This window comes from Melozone crissalis, unplaced genomic scaffold (genome assembly GCF_028551555.1).
Source record: "Melozone crissalis strain CALT ecotype California unplaced genomic scaffold, PUWL_Pcris_2 ptg000027l_1, whole genome shotgun sequence".
In the NCBI taxonomy this organism is placed as follows: Eukaryota; Metazoa; Chordata; class Aves; order Passeriformes; family Passerellidae; genus Melozone; species Melozone crissalis.
This window is the reverse complement of record NW_026535805.1, coordinates 63854516-63876170: the sequence shown is the minus strand read 5'-3', so window position 1 is coordinate 63876170 and position 21655 is coordinate 63854516.

Sequence of the window (21655 nt, the reverse complement as noted above, 5' to 3'; positions counted from 1 at the left end):
TGGTCCAAGTCCGGCATCCACACAAGGAAAAATGCAGAGATTGATTTTCACACTGAGATGGATTCAGAAAAGGCTACAAGGATTATCTGGGACATAGAAAACTTGTCTTTACTGTGAGAAATTGAGGAAGACCAGTGTATTTAATTTATCCTCTTGTGTTTTGAAAAATAACTTACTAAGGGTCCACAAATCTCTTCTTGCCATGCAAGTATTCTGCTCTGGAAATCAAAAGTGTTTGTGTCTAAGAAGATTAAAGGTTTCTGATATAGGACATATTTTTAAAAAGATAGTGATAGGGCCAAGTTTGACATCTGGCTATCTGACACTAGAACAAATTCAAACTGAAGTAACTTCAAGCTTGTCAACATTGGGAAAGCAATATTTTTTAATCAAGGTGGACTCAGTAATTTCTTAAGATTCTGTTCTAAGCTAAATGCAATTAATTCAGACTCTGTAGGTGCAATCCTAGATAGTAAAAGAATGATGGTAAAGTCAATATTACAAATACATAATTGATAATAATTAATCTGCTAATTTCAATTTCCTAGCTGAAAATAAAAAGTGGTAGAAGTAGTTAGCTGCCAGCCTGCTCCTGCCTACCAACCACCCACAGGTGGTCCCATGAAATCCTCTCATTAATGCCTCCTTCAGGTATTATTAAAAAAAGCAGTGTACAGATTCAGTGGAGGAAAAAAATGAGTCCTGCATTATCTCCAGAGTTAATGGTCAAACAGATCTTATCATGGAAGGTGACAGCCTCACCACTGTGAGTGACAGACTGTTGTTATTTACATACAGCTCATTTCTGCCTGGTGGGAAATCTGACATGGTGGTGAAGGTCTTCTAGTGGCTCAGTTGCTAAGAGATAGGAGGATTTGCTTTGATGCAGATAATAAACAGCTGTTTACACAGCATGTTTGCACATGCTTTAATAGGATCACTTTGCTTATTTGGATTTTTTCCTTACTGGTTGCACTGTGTTAACATCTGTCAAACAACAAATAGCATTACCTGAAATGTATTAATATTAATGAAGATGCTATTTTCATCATGGGAAGGGCATGAAAGTAAACCCCATTTAAAAAAATATTTTAATATTTTTTCTCATTTGACGAAGTTTACCTTTTCCTCACATGATTTCTTCACCCATATGCGTTTATTAGTGATTTTATCCCTTAACTCTAAATCAGACTAAGCAAGAATAACTTGTAAATGGTTTCATGATTTTTTAAGCCTTGAGGCCACAATTTATGATTGTCCTGCACACGAGCCACGCAATTTCATTAATTAGTTCATGGAATTGACATATTTATGTCTTTTGAGTGATCTAAAGCATATCTTTTGAGAATGGTACAGCCATTCTGGTATGAAAGATGTTAAGTGAGAAAGAAAACACTGTATCTATAAGAAGTTGTTCCTGTGCTTAATCACACTTAAAATTTAAAAATGTACCTCTTGACTGCAGTATTAATTTAGCTTTGTTTTCAGACACTGAACACATTTTAGTGCCTTGATCTGACAAGTTAGAGCATGTGGTATGTGGCAATACAGGTGGAGGTACATCATCTTTGTGCAGCTTTCTGGCATTGTTTAGCAAGTTTTAGAATTATAAGAACTATACATACCCTGTGGACAATGGGCCACTGAATTTCTGGATGTCTTATCTTTGCTTCACCATCACCATTTTGGCAGTATTATTTCTCCTGGACACTGTGGTTATCAGCCTCTGGCCAATAGTTATTTGTTGTATGTCAAGTAGAAATGTGCACTTGATTGCAATAGCTTTTGCCCATTTGGAGCTTTACATGAGCAGTTTAACAATACTCCTGCTTCAATGACTTTAATATAAAAGCCTGACTCTGCTTCTAATGGATACAAAAAAACCCAATGCATGTGTGTTTTCTTGAAAATCGCTATCAGCAGTAATTTAATATTGTACACAGTAAAAATGTAAAATTTTCTTAGTGTTCTATAACATTAATAGTTTCCAGAGGTGACAGACCTAAAGTAAGTAAAACAACAGCTCTTTCCAGTTTTCATATGAAAGCTTCAGCTTTCTATTCCCATAGCCTATTTACATTATTCTTTTTAGCACAAAATAATCAGTTTGAAGCATACCAGTTTTTTCCCATAAGCCTACTAAACTGTCATTCATGCATACTTACTACAGACAGGTTGATGCTTTTACTTTTTTTTAATTCAAAAGAAAATTTGATGTCAATAAGAAGGATTTTTTTTATAATTGAAAAGAATACACATATATATACACACTATTCTATAAATGGATAAAAAATATTCTCAGTCTTTCCTCAGTCCCAGAATTTAGTTTTCTGATAAAGATCACTGGAATTTTAAAGGGCTATTGGAGATTATAATTAATACCATTTTCCTGAGCACATCTCTTAACTGTATGCTTATTAGCCCTGAAATAAGCATTTCTGTTCTCTTTGCCCTTACTGATTCCCAAATATCCAGATTGTGATCCTTACAAGCTGGTCATTTCCAGCTAAGAGACTTGACATCTCAGCAGTTTCCAGAAGTTAAATGCATATTTTATTCCAATACACTTATCAAAAATATATGAAGTTGGGTTTTGGTTTAGTTTTTGGGTTTTTTTTAATATCCATGTTCCAGTGTAAAGCAGTTCCATACATTGCTGTAGGTAATTTTACATATTGCTATACAACAATTCATGAGTATTATCATGAATTTATTATGCAGGAATAGAGATTTTCTACACTTCAAAGTTAGTTTAAGTTAATTTTGGTATGAATTGCAATTGTGATAACTATTCCTGTCTACATGCTGAATAGTGAGGGTATAAGGGGTCTGGATATTTGAACACAGCATTTCCTTCAAAAGGTTTTATAATAGCAGGATGATGGTATGTTAAGATCTTATAAAAAATGGCTGTAACCTGAATCAGTATCAAGACTGTTATTGTCTGTTTTAATTTTAAAAAACTCCCATGTTATTGCTAAAAGAAAGTGATATGAACATCATGTTGTTGCAAGATGAATATGTTTGACAGTACATTTAGCTAATGTCTGTGTCCTGTAACAAATACAGTGACAGTTAGAATTACCTATATCTTATAGTTATAATTCTGAAATAAACCATAAATCAGCATGGAAATGATGCACAAAGAAAAGCAAAAATCTTTTCTTTTTTAATATCAAAAGAGGTAGCAAAGAGATTTGTTGCAGGACATGCTTAAATATATTATGATGGTGCAGCTTTATCCTACTACTCAGGGTGGGACTGAAGCTTGTGGACTTGAAAACCTCATATATCTAGGTTCAGTACAAAGGTCAGGCAATATGATAGGGACCTGCAGCAGACTTGCATCAGAAGTACTGCTTTTAACAGTTTGATTGCCAGTGAGTTTTTCAGCTTTATTAGCTGATCTCTGGAAGTATAGCTCAACAATTCATGGCTTTTGATCTTTACTTTCTCACTGCTGAGGACGTGTGGTAGCTTCAAAGAATACATTATAATTGCAAGAATTTTTAATGCTCTGCTGTCTCTAAACAGTAATGCAATATGGGGTAATCAATGAGATGTAAATGGCATTCAGGAAAAACTTCAGTGAGCACCATTTTTTGTTCAAAGCAGGGTCTGATTCCAGCTTCAGCAGAGTTTGGCAGGAGATGGGAGTAAATCAGAAGTGCCTTGCAGCTTTGAGTTACCAGCTCTGGCAAGTCCATTGCCAATGCCAGAACAGAGCTGCCTCCCCTCCTTGCTGAGCTCGCCTGGCATGGTGGGTCCTGCTGGCTAAGGGAGAGCATCATCAGCAAGGAGAGAGGGTGGCTGCTGAGGTCCTGCATTCTGCTGGGTATCTGCCATCATCCAAATGCAAAGTCTTTACTCTGTGAGTGTCTCTGGATTTCCAGTGAGTTCAAAGTAACTTGGGATGCACTACTGAAAACCTGGCCTGAAAGAGAGCAAAGGCACTGCTGGCTGCAGACATAGTCTGCATCTTTGGAGAACAGCCCCCATGGAGACAGAGGTTTCATAGTGCAGTGGGAATAACTGTATATGGGACCTGATATGTTTTCCCTGAATTTGTCTAGCTCCCTGCTTCAGGCCCCTGCCTCAGGGGTAATGCAATCTGTTTTTATACAGCAGTAGTAGTCACCTAAATAAAAACCTTCTCAGAAATTACGGCAAATGTTCAAAAATTATAGCAAAAGCTACCAGACTGTCTTGCAGAGAGGTTCTTCCACGTCTTGGTGTTAGACTTAGCTTCTTGTGAAAATGTTGCAAAAAAAAAAAAAATTGGCACTAATTTCTGAGTCTCAGCTGCAGTCAGGCTATGTGCCTGAAGCTGACACTTTCTTGTATCTAGTGTTTTGAGGTGTCTTCATTAAAGGTATATTTGGCTGTTGCATGAATGAAATGAGCTTTACTGGCTGTGTCTATGCAATATGCCCTGAGCAAAGATGAATCCAGGGAGAGAAATGTCTTTCCTAGTTTCTAGAAACTAAAGAACAATAAACCAGCATAATCTTCTTGCTGATTTCAATGAAAAGGCAAGTTGAAAGCAGTAAGCAGAGCCTACCTGCTTCTCCTGTGACACCATCAAAAGTGTTTGAAGACTGCATCAATTTACTCTCTTTTACTGGGGTGAGACTAGGCAGGGACTTGGCAGAGAATCTACTGCTTTCCTTTTGTTACCTTGGTGCTGAAATGAATGTCACAAGCTGGCATCTATTCTATTTGGGATATAACATTGTAATAAGCACAAGAATGATGCATCTCTAAAATTATGTACAAAGAATTTACTCTGGTTAAATGCCTTTATTTGGTATTATGCGTCAACTTTAATTTTGTTGCTCTTGTCTTTGTCTAAATTGACTATAATTGCTTTAACTGATATTATTTAATAAATTTCAAAATAATCACATTTTGCTACAGCCTTTAGTGCAAAGTACTTTTCTGCACAGTGCAGCCTCTGTTTTTGTAAAAGCTATGTTCCCAGCCACCTGGCAGCTCATTCTCAGTTCATGCGCATTTAGTTACAGCTGGCACAAAAAGCAGAGTTTTCCAAGGACACTCTGCAGACGTGTCCAGTGGAAATTATAACCACTATAAAATTTTTCATGATAAAATTTTATTTTCTCAGGCCTGTTTTGTCAGATCATGGTCTTGGGTAGAAGTACTGGAGTCAGTGATCTACTAGGGTGGCATGTCTAACTAGAATTACATTGAAGGTAAGAAAACAGCTTTCAAATAGCAGAAACTTTTCCTTCTGTTGATTCCATGGCACGGTCAGCATTAAGGACATTCAAATATTCTCATAGAGATAAGCTGCCCACCTCTGAGGTTTTGTTTTTAAACTTCTAAAATTTTGGTGGTGTTTTGGAATTTGCTGGTTTTGTTCGGATTTTTTACCATTGCAGAGGTTTTAATGACATTTAGGATTTATCTGAGGGGTATATCCAGAGACTTCGACTCTTGAGAGTGTGACAGAAAAGTAGGCAAAAGTGTTAAACCAGTACAGAATATCAACCTCAAAAATAGCATATACAATGTAGTTAAAAATAATGACTATTGCTTTAAAAAATAAAAAAAAAATCTTATAGCCTTAGAATATGTCCTTGTCACATTTAGTAATATTTTTCTTCAGGCATGTGACTGCAGTAATTCTGTCAGGCTGCCAGAAGGGTGGAACTGTTGCCCAGGAAGGTAACATGATTTGTACAGACCAGGCCAGGAGAACAGTGGCATCAGGAGAAACAGACTAGAGGCTGTCAGAGCTCCAGGTAAATGTCTGAGCAATTCAGTGACAGATTTTCCACAGTCCTTCTGATCCTCACAGGAGCACTCAAGGAGGTAAGAACCTGTGCAGTGCAAACACATTAGTGGAGTCTTCATTGATTGCCTAAACATATTGACAAATACCTACCATGTTCTGCCACAAGTATATTTTTACAATATTCTGACTTAAAACAACTGATATTTTAAAGTTTGGATTATTTGTACTGTTTCATATGTTAAAATATATAATTTGAGATGGGAATTGTGTGCATACGGAGTTAGATAATATGGGTATACAATCCATCAGTCAGAAAGTTCTCAAGTTGTACAAACTGGTTTAGCTGCTGGGTCCAAGGCATTGTTTTGTTCATGCTGGTATTTAGAGATTCTTAAGAGAACAGCTTGATTCCTAAGTGAGCAGAAATTGAACTCACAGTAATGGTTTGCAGTCAGGTAGGGAGTGTAAGTTTGTATTCCTCACTTGCCAGACTGTATAAGTAGTGAAAAAGGCTGCATTTACAAAGAGAGGTGCAAGAAAGTTGTTAGTGCCCTATAAATCAGGCAATAGAATCAAACAAACTTAATGGAATTAGGAAACTCCAACTCCTTCGGTTTCTCTGCTAATGCTACAGTACAATAGTCATCACAACAAAAGAAATAATGGCAACTTTATACAAGGCAAAATTAAAATGAAAATCTGCAATGGAATGTACTTTTAAAAAGGGGCCTATTTTAAATTGTAAAATCAGCCTGAAGTCTGATGATGAACAAGTGATGCCTTCAGTTTTAGCTTTCATATTTTTCAGATTCTGTATTCCATTGGTGTGTAATTTGAACTTCATATAAATTGTAAGTCCTCCTCACAGTTTAGTCAGACAAAACAATCCTTTTCCAGTCTGAGAACCATCACAGGTTCAGTCTCCAAAAAGTATTAACAAAAGGTAAAGTAGGAGAATGTGATTAAATTACCTGAAGCTGTAATTGGACAATTAAACCTGATATGCAAATGGACCAAATTTAGGAAAGTGTGAAAAGTCATGACCCATCCTCCATCATGGGCACAGCCCCGGCTGGGCTCTTGTTCTGGCCAACGTGTATCCTCTGAAGGCCTTTTTAATGAATACTGCTTTATTCCTTTAACTCTGTCTAGCCTCTGTTCTAGGTAACCTCCCTAGTCATCACAAGGAAAGGAAAGATTTCCTGCAAATACCTTGCAGGGCACTTCTGCCATGCTGGGAATATTCTAAAAAATCATATAATGTTATGCTATAGTGGTTTGCTTTGTGCTTCTGTATAATGAGCCTCAAATTAGTAAATACCAAATTAGTAAAAAAATAACCATTCAGAGCAAATAGAAATTAGAATATCTTTTCAGTTGGATGTTGGATTTTTTCAAACTTTAAATGATGAATTAATATATTGCATTGCTAAAACTTCTCTCAATGACTGCATATGAAAACACTCAATTTATGTGATTTTTTTATACCCAGTACTTCTTAGATATTATTTTAAAAACTATCTCCATCTCAGTTTCTCTACTTGGTTGCATAGATGTAAACCAGAAGTAACGAAGCTGAAATTAACAAAGCTCCAATTCTGGTATTTATCCAATTCTGTAAAAGCAGCCTAGAAGACAGAAGAATTAACTTTTGGAGCCTCTTTCATTTCATGATAGAGTAAAACTACTCCAAAACTGTTGAATTAACTGGAAATCTATATCATTTACATTAATATGAATAGAGAGCAGAAAATTTGGTTTTATTTTCAATAGCCGTGATAACTGTAGCCTTATGTCTTACTATGTAAAACATATGCTCTCCATAACTCCTGTCCATACAGAACTGGAGTACATAAATTGCAGATTACAGTTCCAGTAGAACTGAACCTCCATTGCATAGGTTATTACTACAGACCCAAGACCATGATTGGCAGGCAGATTCTTAAATTTTAGGACTGACATGTACATACTACATGCTTAAATTCTTATGCAGTTATTTTAAAACTATTCAACATGATCAGTGGATGCTAAAGAATTATTCAGTTTATCAGCCATCAGATATCAATTTCAAAATGAGAAAAACTGCTTTTCTAGTCTATGTTAGATCTGCACTGAGAAATTTAGGGGTGTGTGTGCCAATATAACAGGATGGTTCACTAACATCAAAGTGAAATATTTCAGAGACATGAGGCAGCACTGCCTCCTCCTGTTCTACCCAGCACCAGTCTGGATGAAAAGGCCATTTGAAAATGTAGATAGGTATTGGACCTCATGTACATTCTTTTCCCACTCTTACACAGATTACTAATTTTTTTATCAGCTTACCCTCACCTTGTCCAGCTGTCTTAAAAGAATGAAGTGGAAAATTCAGAGAGAAGGTGCAGAAAGGGAGAAAGAGGCTTTCAAGAAACTTCTCAGAAATCAAGTAAATCTAGCTAACATTGTTCCATACATTCTTTAGTCTCTCAAATGAATAAGAGTAACTGTCCCCATACCAGGAGTGTTGAGAAATTATTCTCTTTCATGTGACAGCAAATATTGATGAAAGGGAATTGGAGCCACTCTGGATACCTCACTACAAATCATTTTGGAATAAACAGTCTTAACAGTAAGGAATACTATGTACATAAAACTAATAATATATAGTGATACTAATAAAATCAAAAACCCCTGCTTGAGATTCCAAAAAATATCTGGAATTAAAATATTTTTATAGCTTATAAATTAAATTGTAATGCATAAAAAATGTAGAGATTATAGTATGAGAAGGACTCAAAAAACCTGAGTGTGTTTATCCAAACTGCCTATCCCACAAACCTTCAGATTGAAATGATTAATTATAAGCCCATTTATTTTTAATGTGATTAGCTATTCTTGGTTGGGGTTCCTCATCCATTTTTTCATGAGGCAGTACTGAATATTTTTCTTCCAACAGCATTTAAAAAATGTCTGTATATGAAGTGACAGTGCTATCTTTTTTTTTTTTTATAATTTTTTTCCACAGTTCTAAGGAAAAAAGCTTTGATTTGTGATTTACTGATGTAGTTATTTTTATGATGTAGTTTATTAATGTAGTTCACTATTTCAGGTTTCATATGCCATTCCACTTTCAAAATGTAACATTTTCTGTGAATGTTATCAATGAGTTTTCAGTGCTTTTCTTCCAAAATTATTTTATATTTATCTATATAAGGAGGTTCCTCAAGACTGTAATCTAAAGTCATACTACCAATAGAAAAAAATTACTTTTACCTTTTCAGTGTTTGTAAAAATTCTGCATTACTAAATCTAAGTGTTTAAGTTTATTCTTTTCTGAATGGCTGTTAACTAACTTAATCCTTTAGATTCATCTGCTTTTCTTCAAGATATAATTTAGCAAGCAGATCAACACTCTGCTCTCCACCCAGACTGCAGAGTTTACCAAGGAAACTGTACAACATCCAGTGTAATTGCTTTCTCTAACACCATTTCAAAGGATGAGAGAAGATGCTGGAAACTTTAGGTCATGTCTTATCCTGCTATCAGCAGCATGCAGACCCCAGGCACAGAAGAGCCTTACTGGCCATGGCTATTTTGTGAAGCCTAATCTCAGTCTATGATATTAGAGGTCTACTTATTTGATGCTTCACTCTTCCCTGACTGTGGTGATAGATGCCACACTGCATGATGAATTTGTTTCAGATCTCTGAAGAATCAATGGTTGTGTCTTCTACCTAAAGCTGATTCCACCTGCCAGGGCTTTCTACATAAATGTTCTGTATCACCTTGCTGACACTAAGATTCAATTTATCAGGAAAGTGGAAAAGAAGTTCTTTTGTACTCTGAACATCTTTAAAGCCAATGGATACTTTCCATGGCTCTGACAATGTTTATATTTCACATTTAGAGAATATCCTTCACAAGGATCATCTCAGCAGGCACTTTAAAAGAACTGCACATTATCACCACAGAGGCTCCATTCAGTCCATCTTGTTTGGATTTAATCCTAACTGTGTCAACCATTCAGTTCTAACTGATCCAAGACTATATCATGGTCTGTGTCTGCTGATGTGAAAAGATATGAAAAATCTCATCTATATCTCTCTATGTCAGAATTAAGATACAGATTTCAGAAGAGGTGAAAACTTGTTCAAATATTGTACAGATGCTTCCCCCTGTTTTCAACACTGCCACAATCCTGGTGTCTTTTGTTTGCCTTCAGATTAGCTTCATTTTATAAATAAAGTTGTTCTGTATATAAAAGAAACTGATTTGCTGCACCAACATAATGTGGTTTTAATTGTATTAGGCTACAAAGTCACAGGGAAAATATTGGCTGTGTTGTTCAGATTTGAGATTAAAGTTCTCTTTCCTTTTTTTTATGATAAACCAAATGACATGGATATTTGGTGAATGTATTTGCCCTCAGCAATTTCCTATTTTAAATTCATAAATACAGTGTAGTGTATAAGAAAAACAAAACAAAACAAAAAAACCCCCACCATCTTGTCCCTGTGCCATATAGTACATATGTAATACACAGGGTTCTGTGGAGGTCACCTGAAGTGCATGACCCATTTTGAATTCCTTCAGTCTGCATGATTTTGTCAGGCTTAAGCTGATGATTCTGACATTATTTCTCAGCTTCCTAAGCTGAACATTTAAAACTGGCTTCCTACTGCTTTTCATACTGATGCTAGCTTTCAACTTGATGAAGTCATAATTAAACAAAAAACATCCCATAGATAATTATAACAGTATCTCTCAGCCTATCATTTGAGCTGCCTGCAGTCATTTTAGATGCTTGTTTTTATTTGTGTTATGTGGCTTTTCTATAATACTAATGGCTTTATTTTTCCTGTACATCTTTCTCTAATTCTTCTCAGATGATGTCAGTTTATGAGACTAGCTTAATTCTCTTAGATGTCTTTCCAGGACTCAGTGACCTCACTCTGCAGGATTGGACATTGGGAATGTGAAATGTGCAGTAAACTTCCTGCCTCTTGGTATCAGCTCTCCCGAGGTGCTATCTGCAAGTCCAAATCTGTGAATGAAGAAACTGCAATGATGCCAGAAAGCTAATCTGAAGTCCTGATGATTCTCAGAAGCTATTTTTCTTTTCAGCCATTCAATTATAGCTGAAATCAGTTCAGTGAATAATTCTGGCTTGCAAGTATAAAAATAGAAAATATTTCAAAATTGAGGGTTGTACTCAAACTGTAATTTGAATATATTGAAGAATGGTTCCAATTGTGGATCTGGGGGATTTTCCATTTTTACTCAAATGCTGAGACTGCAGACTTATGTCAAGACCTCCCTGTTGAAAACTTCAAAGGCATTCCTTCCAGGCAGAGTTTATTCTAGAAGAGTAGAAGTTCCTCCCTCAGTTTCAAAGGGTCACTGCTTGAAAACTCATTATCTGTAGGGACTAGTGACTTGAGTAAAAATCTGAAAAATACTATTAATATTGTCCATGCTCATAAAGTTACAGAATTAGTCAAGAAATTGAATAAGGGGTAGAAAAATTTTTGGGGGAAGGAAGAGGGAGTGGGATGAGATGTGTGAATGTGCTTACAGTATAAAAAAAGAGATTTTCATGTATGGCAAAAATTTTTTATTCAAAGCATCTAAACTTGATCACAAAGCCAAACCAACACTGGTATCAAAATTGTTTTTAAAGAGCTATCAAGGAATGAGGGAAGACTCCTTGTTGTTCAGAAAAAATTTAGAAGTGGTGGAAAGTCATCCAAGTATATATTCACTAAACCGTTTTCCTGTACTCAGAAGCACTTATATAAAAAGATCCATTAAAGGTATAGCACGATTAACTTTGTGTGTTAGGTACCACCATGTACAGCTTCAGAACACAGAACAGTGAGAGCATAACTTTCTTCTGCAAGATAGAAAACTTTCTCAGTAGTTGATGCCATCTGACAGCAAGGGAGAGAATGACTCCTACTGACCCAGCAATCTTTTTTCTCATGCATATTATATCCTTAATGCATATCAGAAAATGAATGAATATAAAAGTAAACAAACAAACAAACAAATTCAAAAAGCATATCCCACCCTATTTCTCACAGACACGGATAAGAAAGGAAAAATTTGGCAGGCATCAATCACATGCCTGCTCCTTAGGTCACTTACTAGAAGTAAAACCTCTGAGAACCTCTGGAGTTCAGCATCCATGGATACTGAATGTCCAGGCCACATCTGTTCTCACAGAGCTACCTATCAGTGCAAAATCTAGGACACAGGTTATAATGACAAGCAGTCAGAACACTTAGCAAGTTTGTAGGTACCTTATAGAAGAACAATTTATGTCTATATTAGTCAGTTAAGCATTTCCAGGTACTCTTGTCAGTACTACAATATTTCTGGAATGACTGCTGACACACTTTTGGCCTGAGTCTTTCCAGGCAATCTTCCCAGATGTTTTTTTGCAGTTTTTGAGAGTTAACATAGGGAAGGAAACATTCCCAAAAATTCAGATATTCTGGGGAGTGAGCAGAGACAGTTTGGTTGCCTTTAGTCTTGGGAAGACAGAATAGGTGTTGGCACAGTGTTAGTTAACCAGCAGAATGAGGCGTGTTATCTAAGTATGCTGATCCGTTAACCCACTACTGAGTCAGAAGGAAAAAGATTGGTCATTGCATTTCTCATACCTCCCATGTGGAAATGTGTATTTTTTGCATACTTGCTTTCTTCATGATCACAAAATAGTTGAAATGATATTTTTTTTCAGTTTTTTCATTTTGTGTGAGCATGTTACTATATTCAATAATAAGCAAAAGATGAAGAAAGATTATTGGTATATTTACATTTGTGTATGTATATAGTTCACAATAAGTAAAGATGCAAATAAAACTGTCTCTTCAAGACCTTTGCTGTCAATGGAAATGAAAGATAAAAGGTCATATTTCAAACTAATGAATATTAGGATTGTTTTTCTGGTTGTTGTAGCAGTAACAAGTAACTGGAGTATCAGTAACTACATGGGGATATATCATGTGGTTCAAGGATTTATGTTAGACCCTCATCATGATAGTATCACCATTTATTAAAAAAGAAATTAGATTGAAAATGTAATTTCTGATTGAAATTAATTTTAAATATAATTATTATCATCCATGGGAGACCAAAAGGGCTTTTCACCATTTACATTTTGAGTTGAGATGGAATCACTTTTCTTCCACTCAAGTTTTTTTACATTCACCCCAAGTGAATGTAAGTACACTCATGGGGATCCTTCAACTTCTATATTTTGTTCCCTCAACTGCAGCCATAATCTTGATATGATTTTAATAATATTTGTTCTATGTAATAGCTTGTAAGAGGCTCCAAAATGATTTTACAATCTAAAAAGTCCTCCTCCAAAGGATCCAACAGCAAAATGCAACTATCTGCTACATGGAAAATAATTGCCATACAGTCTAATGCTTTTAAAGTTAATGCTATAATACTAAAATATTGGAGCATCTCACTTTATGACATGAAAAGCCTTTATCTATAGTATGCTAACACTGCAATTATTTTTAGTTAAATGATAATGGCTGGTGGTTGACATTGTTTCTTGATACAATTGTTATAGAATGGTATGTATCCAATTTTTATGACTTTTTGAATTTATATTTCTCTTGCCTGTACTTAAGAGCAAAAAGAAGTATAACTTAAAATCAACAAGTTAAAATAACTTCACTATAACTCTAACTGAAATTAACTTTGATTCTTAAAACTCAAATGTTTCCCAAGAGACTTGAAAAATTACTTGGAAAATGTAAATGGAGTGTCCTGAGTATAAGACATAAATATTACCCACATCTTTTTATTTTGAAGTTTGAAAGAGAAAATATTACGGGTTGCATTGTATTGATATAATCATAGTAAAATTTTCATGTTCTCCTTAGCTTGCATTTCATACACCAAACTTAATTCTCAGAATTCTTGAAATTTATTGTCAGTTGGATCTACACATAGACATGAATTAAAATTTTATATGTGACATCTCAAGATTAATCTTGCTATGTCCTCACAGATGGCTATGCTTGGATTTTAGACTGGCAGGTTCGACACACGTATAGTGTCATGGCATTGGCAGTCAGATCACCCAGGTGATCTCTCACTGCCCCTCCTCAACAGGATGTTGAGGGTAGAAAGAAAGGGGAAAAAGCTCAAGGTAAGAGATAAATACAGAGAAATCGCTTGCGAGTTACTACCACTGGCAAAACAGACTCAATGTGGGGGCAATTATGTTTATTGTGAAGTAAAAATTATTTGTACAATGAAAAACAACTAAATCAACATCTCCATCCCACCATTTTCTTTTCCCCTGTAAGGCTCAATCTCACTCCATTGCCAAGGCCTTTACCTCCCCTACCCCATGAGGTACAGGGGGATGGGGAATGAGGGTTGCGCTAAGACCATAATAGCTCTGCTTGACAGCTCCTTCACTCACACTTTTCCCCTGCCTCTGTGCGGGTGCTTCCACAGCTGCTGGGAAACACCCCCTTCACCATGGTCTCTCCATGGGCTGCAGGGTGATCTCTGCTCCAACACATGGAATATCTTCTGCAGTTCTTTCTTCTCCCATCTTAGTGTTCCCAAAGCTGTTTCTTCCATTTTTTCCCCCTGCTTCTCTCTGTCATCTGGTGATTTTGCCATTTCTTAAATATTTTCCCCAGTGCCACTCCCACCATGTGTGTGGGGCTCTGCCGCGCCCTGTGGTGGTGGGTTGGATCGAGCGGGAACTTACCATATCTGGCTAGATCTGGCTGGAACCGGCCGGATCTGGCTGAATCCGGCTGGAGCTGAGGCAGCCCCAGCTCCCCTCATGGAGTCGCCGCTGCTGCCGGGGCCTGGATGTCTGCAACCCATGAAAATGTCCTGTGATTTTAAATGATGAAGTTTACAGATTCATGAGGTTTTTTTTTCTTAAAAAAGTCTAGGTACAGTTGAATTTTCTTTTGCATTGTTATGAAAGAATGAAATATCTGTATTTGTTATCTTATTTTGCACTTGTTAACTCACTTCTTCTTTCTTAGAAGTTCATAAAGCCTCAGAAAAAAAAGAGACATTCTTTTTCCCTAATTCAGCCTGGAAATTCTGAATGATCACAGGATCCAGAAATGAATGGATTATACTGCAAAATGGTGTAGTGTCTTAAAATCAAAAATGTGGTGCAGTCTATGATTTTATGACATTTTAAAATAACTGTGTAAATATCAGCTGATTAGCCATGATCTTTCTAAAACTTTCCACCCTGACTGAAACTCCTGAATGAGTTTGAAATCCACAGGCACAATCAACACAAAACAGCTGAAAATTTTATTGAAAAGGGTATGATTATGAAGGTATTTATTCAGCATCCTCTAGTTAAGTTTCAAAGAACTAAAGAAGCAATTCCATGCAGATACATGGCTCAAAATTGCAATCACATGATACATTTCTATCTTTGATCACTAATTAAAGGGTTTAGTTTCTTTTAATTCAGCACTAGTTTCCTTCTCAATTTCCTGCAGTTATTCAGGTTAATCAATGATTTAATCATGTTATCCTTCCATCAGTTTAGTCTCAAATCCTTTTGTGGGATTTTTGCAGTTTAATAGAGCTAATTTTCAAGTTAGAAAGATCTGAAGAGATGGAGATTAGGATCTATCAAGAACCCACATAACTATCCACTATTGATTTGCAGTCCTGAATGTAAAATCTCTGACTTTCATTTGAGATCTTTCTGTCTGTTTTCATGACGCCTTCCCATTCTGTCTGAGAATGTTTAGGGAGATCATTTTTCCCTTGCTTTATTTCTCATTTCCCATGACAATCTTCAGCATAGTAAGAGCAGGATCAGATACCTAATGACATTCAGAAATTGCACTGAATTCTCAAAATTTCCAACTGCATCTGCTCTATTAAAGGGCCCTGATAATCTCCTGTCCAAATGAAACAAGATATAGGACTTTCATTTCACACTTATTTTTGCCACCCTTCCTTTAAACACTCTTCCTCAACAATAGATGATACATGGAATGTGAAGTTCGTACACTGATGCAATTATATGAAATAGAATGACGTAATTCTGAAATTATTTATTTGAGGCTCAACATTTTGACAGTATAAGGCATTATTGGATAAATGACAACACAATCATTACTTACCTTAGTATCAGACCTTGCATTTCCTAGTGTTGCAGAAAGCCACATGGGGTTTGACAGTCATTTTGATATTTTACTGTATTTTTTAATCTTTCTCATGTCTTAATAGTGGGACAGGATTAATAGTTACATCTAATAAGAACGATGTATTTGTGTTATAGATTTAAGCAGTGGTAATGATGTTTTCTTTTGTCTTTCACTGTTTGCTTTCTGATAATCCCTAACATTTATTTATTAACATTATGGTTGTTTCATAGAACTATTTTCAATATTATTAGAATCTCATTTTTGAACGGGAATAGTAAGAGTAGAGCTCATCACTCTATATGTATATCAAAGCTTGAATAATATGTAAATAAACTTAGTCACTTCACTATTTATTCCTTTTCTACCTCAGTATAATCAAAACTAAATCCAGGCATAGATGCCACTAGGGTTTAACTGGGACTTCTATTGACAAAACCTGTCATTGATTCCTACCTTTTGCTTTATCCTTCAACCAGGAATTAATTCAATTAGACTTTTGAAAAGACTCTTAATAAAATAATTTTCCAAGATTTCAGGGTTTGCTTTTGCTCATTGGATTATTTATTTCTTCCAAGAACACTTAACACACCTGCAACAAGTGATTCTCCATTACAGTATCCAAGCTATTTTTCCTCTCATCATATCATAGTTATCTAACATCTACTAATTCTACTCATTCTTATAATTTCAGCCATTTTATTTGGTATGGAAGTTTTACTTTGTTGATTTCTTTCTCCCTAGACATTACTTTACAATTTGACACCACATTTATTACCTTCCAATCACCACATACTAATGCTGTTTTAAGTGGTAATGTGCTCTGAAGAACTTAGTGCTTTAATGGTTTATTCAAGCTTTTGGGTGGCTCTTATTTTTTTCTATTCTTCTTTTTTTATTGAAAAAAAATCTTTTGTTCCTTTTGCTGTTCTTCTGACTAGTTTTCTTTAGAAAATTATTCCAGTCTGGGAATCCTTCCTTATATCAAGGAATTAATTTAGATTTTCTAGTATGAGCCTGTATTTTCATTTAATTTAGTTTCAAATTGCCATGTATCTTGGTGTGCAATATATTTCAATTAAGTACAGATCACAGACTGCTTATGTGTTAAACTGAACCTTCAAAAGATAAAATAAATTGCATAGATGTACTCAGTTAGCAAAGCTGGTAAAAAGTAATAAATACTTATGACAGGAAATTTCCCTCAAATCTAAACTCTGAAATGAGAACTACAGAATACATGATTAAATAAAATAAATGCCAACCAAGTCTAGCTTATATATGAATTTTAGTTTTGAAAAAAAAAAAAAAAACCCTAAGCTTTTCAGGATGGTTCTTAAAGGATGGCAATTTCCTCTTTAAGCAAGCAATTACAAGCAATTCACTGACTTAAAGCAATTACACTGACTTTTGAGACACCTCTTAACAAAGTATTTCCCACAGGTATTTTACAGAACTGTAGGTTTTTCAGGCTGTTGCATTCGAGTTTTGCTCTGACTCCCTTAGGCCAAAAGCTCATGAATCATTATTGTACCTGCCTGCTGAGAAAAGGGAGAGGAACTGATTCAGTTTATGTGGGCTGATTCATCCTCTCCTTCCTTATTCCCTTTCCATAAATAGGCCCCAAAGTATTGTTTACTCTAATTTCTTCTCAAATTCTCCCCTATAATCCTGCAGATTTGCTCTTAGTAGAGGAGGAAATTGAAAGGGACAAGAGGTTGACTCGTTGGGGGTTTTTTTACAAAAAAAATATAGAGGGGGGTTGTGCATGAAAGACTGAGTAGGAGAGGAGAAAAGCAAAGGATAATACCAGGAAATTTGAACCATGTGAATAGTGACAGAGATAGCTAGTGCCTACAGGTGGTTTCTATGCAAAACTTGAGTGCTCCAGACAGCACAAGAGTGCCACGAAAAAAATAAAAAAGGAGGTGGGGGAGGAGAAGGAAAAGGGGTCACTTAAAAGTAATTAAGAAAAATCTCTTTCTGGTTTCAGTGAAAAAGCCTAATTCTTTGCTGTATCCATTGTGGTATCTTCTCCATTTCACTTTGTTTCATTAACTTTTAAAACTGTATTTTGTTTTCTGTTCCTCAACTCAAACACACGGAGAGAGTGACTGTTAAATACATTGTGAAAGTTTTAATTGGCAATTAGAAGACAAATATGGACAGTTAGAATTAACACCTATTGGTTGTCAGTGTCTTTCTGTTAGTTTCTGTTGTGTATAACTTAATTTCCTGTCTTTACCTTCCTTAATATACATAAAAATCCCTCTTTTTGTCTTATTTAAGACAAAATATTTTTACATGAATATTCCATGTTTCATACAAATTATTATTCAAAGCCACAGTTTGTTTCTTCCTGTGCAGTTAATGGACAAAGATTTCATCATTAACAGGTGCATACAACCGTGCAATATTAACCCTCTTTCAATTCAGAGCAAGAAGACAAAATCCACTGACTTTTACAGATGCTAGTTTTGAAAGTGTGACACTTGGAATGACACAGGTCTTTTAGACTGGTCTCACAAATGCTTTTCCCTGCATCATGGTGTCAGAACAAATTATCTTGGGTTTTCATACAAATGACACAGTTGAGTAAGCTGAGACTACATCAATAGTCCAATTCTTGTGTATCAATTAAAACCTGTTAGCTGGATGCAAATATGTTTGATTTTTTTAAGAAAACTTTAAAGATGCATTAATGTAATAGATTTGTGGAGAACTAGTCACATATATTACATTAGAAAACCTCACACTGTTTTTCTTTCTTTCTAGGTTTTGCTTTGATGATGCTGAAAAACACTTAAAAACAATTGATGAATGCAAATTTGTGCATCTTTTGCTGCATCTAATTAATTAAGCACATCCATTTCCCTTGGGAGCCAACTGTCAACACTGATAAATAAATAATACACCAGATTTTTCATGCTGTCCAGTATCTCTCATTTCCATGTATGTTTATAATTATATATATAAATGTAATTTTCAAGTGCCAATTCCAGTTGCTAGGTTTTAAAAGTCCTATGAAGACAGCTACTAACTAATGTTTTTGTAGGAAAAACACGTTCTTTTCCACTTTCAAAAAAAAATATAACCTGGGCATGCAGTGCTTCTCTTTAATTCTTCTGAAAGATTTTATTCCATATGCATATTTTTGTTCCATAGGAATTATTTTTAGAAAATAAAATTCCTTGAATGTTTTGTGTGCACTCTAGACCTGTATTGTTTTTGCATGGTCTGGTTTTTGGCAGTGGGGAAGAAGTTGCTGGAAGCTTCCACCACGTCCAGTAGAGCCAATCCTTGGTGGCTCTGAAGGTGGACATGCTGCTGGCCAAAACGGGGCCAATTAGAGATGTTGGTAATGTCTCTGTGATGACATATTGAAGATGAAAATCAAAACAAAGTCACACAGTGTTACTTCTAGTCAGAGAAGAGGAGGAAGTGAGACCTTGTGAGGGAAAAAACATGGAGACATCAAGGTCAGTGCAGAAGGAGAGGCAGGAGGTGCTCCAGGCTCCAGAGCTGAGATTCCTGTGCAGGCCATTGTGAGACCATGGTGAGGCAGCTGTGCCCCTGCAGCCCATGGGGATCCACAGGGAATGCAGAGATCCACCCTCAGCCCGTGGGGATCCACAGGGAATGCAGAGACCAACCCTCAGCCCGTGGGGATCCACAGGGAATGCAGAGATCCACCCTCAGCCCGTGGGGATCCACAGGGAATGCAGAGACCAACCCTCAGCCTGTGGGGATCCACAGGGAATGCAGAGATCCACCCTCAGCCCGTGGGGGAGGTGCCCATGCTGGAGTGGGTGGAGGCCTGGGGGAGGCTGTGACCCAGTGTACAGAGGACCTTTGGTTCCAGGCTGGAGCAGCCTGTCCTTGGAGGACTGCACCCCATGGAAGAGTGACCCACATCACAGTGGTTTTGGGAGGGCTGCCTGCCCATGGGAGGGAGTTCATGTTGCAGCAGGTGTGGTTTGGCTGCTGCTCGTGAGCGAACCATGCAGGAGAGGTTCACAGAGGACTGTCTCCTGTGGGAGGGACCGCACAGTCTCACAGGGGAAGGACTCCTTCCTGAGCAGCAGAAGAAAATCTTGGTGATGAACAGACCAAAACCCCCATGCCCTGTCTCCTTGTGCTATTGGTGGTAAGGATGGAGAGGCTGGGGGAGGGGGAATGGTGTTTTAAGGGCTTATTTTACTTCTCATTATCCTCCTCTGATTCTGTTGGTAACAAATTCACTTTGCGACCTTATGTTGAGCCAGTTTTGCCCTTGAAATATTTTCTCCTGGTCCTTATCTCAACTCATGAACCCTTCATTAATTTTTTTTTTCTCCTCTACCCAGCTGTTGCAGGGGAGGGTGAATGAGTAACTCTTGTGGATGCCTAGTGTTGAGGCAATGTCAAACCATGACAAGACCATACCGAAATTTTGTCATGCTTGTTAGCTAAACTTGGGACCTCACAAATTCAGAGAAATCCACTAAAAAAGAAAATATTTTCTGCTTTAAAAAGAAATATGTACCATATACTTTTACAGTAATCTTTCCTGGTTTTAGTGCCTCTTGAATTTATTTCTCATAAATGACCTCATGAAACCTATCTGAGAATATTAATGATGAAAGCTGTTTGAAACAGTGACAGTCATCATGTTCTCATCATCCTCCTGTAAAAATGCTGTTGACACAAAAGTCTAAATAATTTCCTTTGCTCAATTTTCTGGAATATCCATTGTTCCGAGGGGCAAAGTCATATTCTAACTTTCTATTTTTAACACTAAGAATAAAGGTCAGGTTGAAGTCAGTATCCATAATAATATTTTAAACTTTACTTTAGAAACTGTAACTGAAATGGTTAGAAAGATTTGGTGTTGGTTTAACATGATAAAAGAGGACAACAAGTACTTGGAATTTTCTATTTAAACTGCACATTTCTATTTAAACACAATGTGTGATAGATACCAATGCAGAAAATGATCTTGCTATTTCTGCAGATGCAAACAGAATGTACCTAAGGAAAATATACACAAGTCTTTTGGAACTTATAAGGCTCAGAAGGTAGTAATTTCAGGTTGTGCTTAAGGGGACTTCCCAATGGAAATATCTATTGCCTTGTAAAGATGTTTAATACATGAGCTGCCCATCCTTGCTCCTTTGCAAAGCTGTTGATTTTAAAATCCCTCACTTTGGTGATAATCAGTTCTAGCTCTACTGAGTTTAGTAGAAATAGTTTCCACCTCAATACTAACAAGTGAGCTGAGAGGCAGAAACATATCTTGCTCTGTTAGTTGCATTTTCTGCAAGATGAAGGAGTCTCCTATGGGTAGTACATAGGAAGATTCTTTAGTTTCACTGTTGAGGAAGGGCTACAACCCAGGGAGAATCAGGACCATTCCAAGCAGGCTGCCCTCAAAAAGTGTGTTCCAAGGATGTGGGAGAGAATAATGGGAGTTTTTGGAGGATGGCTGGTGTTGATTCTGTTGGTCATTTGTATGGGATGTTAAAGAAAATAGTCCCGTAACAGTCAATGTATCAAAGTCCTTATTTGGTACTTTTATAGTGGGTGGGATTAGGAGTCCTGCCTGCCATGTTTCCTAATGGTGTCTTTTTCTCTTTAACAGAAAACAACTTTATGTAAATAACCATTCTGTGTGAGAAAAGTGCATGAAGATCAAATTGCAATTTATAGAACAGAAACATATAACCATTAATATTGGAAAAGACTTCCAACATCATCAAGTCAA